This window comes from Lachnellula hyalina (assembly GCF_007821495.1).
Source record: "Lachnellula hyalina strain CBS 185.66 chromosome Unknown contig00346, whole genome shotgun sequence".
In the NCBI taxonomy this organism is placed as follows: domain Eukaryota; kingdom Fungi; phylum Ascomycota; class Leotiomycetes; order Helotiales; family Lachnaceae; genus Lachnellula; species Lachnellula hyalina.
The window spans coordinates 4,258-5,676 of NW_022157460.1; positions in this window are offsets into that span (position 1 = coordinate 4,258).

Genomic DNA, 1,419 nt, shown 5'->3' on the forward strand with positions numbered 1-1,419 from the left:
CGTGGGACGTGTTATGGGACAGGCGATAGCTAATAAAATGGGCACGCCTTCGTCGCGATATTTTATATGTGATAGAAGATTGCTGCCTTAATGCTAAAATATCGTGGTGATAGACTAGTGAGATGAGTAGAAGGAGGTAGATGCGCGGCAAAGTGAAGAATGATTCCTGATGATGTCGCTGCGTAGAAAACTGATGTGCGACGGAAATAGGCGCAACGGCTGCACCGTCAGCGGAGCTGGGGCGAAGCCTTTGGTAGGCGGCTAGTCAGGCGGAACAACTGAGTCACCGTTGTTGTTCCAAGAAACGTTGTTGTTCCGAGACAACTTGAATGGCGTCTAATCCCTTGTTTGCAATTCGAGAGATTGGTAAAACAATTCATTGAAGTGCGTCTTTTTGAAATATAATAGAATGTGGAAAAAGCGAAGCTTTTCTATACTTCGACCTCTTATGCCCGCGAGCACGTGAAGCCATTCTATGAAGGAATCGATTCTACCACGTGTTGTAGGCGTTTCTGATTGGCCCAAAATCATCGACTTCTTATTAGTCCCTCAGGAAAGGCGACGGCACCTGCCCTCGCGATAAACTGCGCATCTCTCCTCCTCGACCATCTTATGTCTTGTCTACTTAATAGACTCAAGTTACTGCTCCTTGTGAAAAGAAGCTTCTTTTACATAGATTATATAAAAGGGTTTCCTAGCTTCCTAGAGAAGCGAGATGGAAATCACGTTATATACACAAAGTCACGTGCGCAGGCACCACGTGCCAAGCTCTAACGTCGGATGCAAGCTGTTACAATCTAGAGGTTGCCTATATCACTTCAGATCTCTTCTACTAGAATCCGCTGTGGCGTTTATCTAAATCCAATATGTGCTAGCTTAGTCCTTGAACGAACTTATACTATAACAGTAGAATATTATTTGTTATAGTGGCTAGATTTGATACCTTGGGAAAACTAATACTGGAGCGCTATATAGGTGAAAAATGTGCCATATCAGCCTTGACCGACGGCAGATTGTGGATGCAGAGAGGTATATTGAAACTATCTAATTGTAATCTCGCTTTGCGGGAGATAATCAAAATACTTTCTATGCGCATCTTCAAATGACCCAACACGTTCAAACGCTTCGTTCCCAGATGTTGCGAGAAGCAAGCCCATTAAAACGGTCTCTCTATGCACCAAGATAGGAAGACAGAAGACTAGCATTTGAGGCCAATCACCTGCTTCGTCATGATAGGCCTTGGCCATCGTATCCTCATTAGCACATTTATTGTCTTGTATCTGCTTCCAGCTACCTTTCCTAGACCCAACCAAATAAAGAGGCTCTCCAATCCTTAATATTTCATCGTCGTCACCGAGCCAGAACATATCATTATTTGAGGATTTAAACCACGCCTGCCTTAGTACACCTTTTAACGTT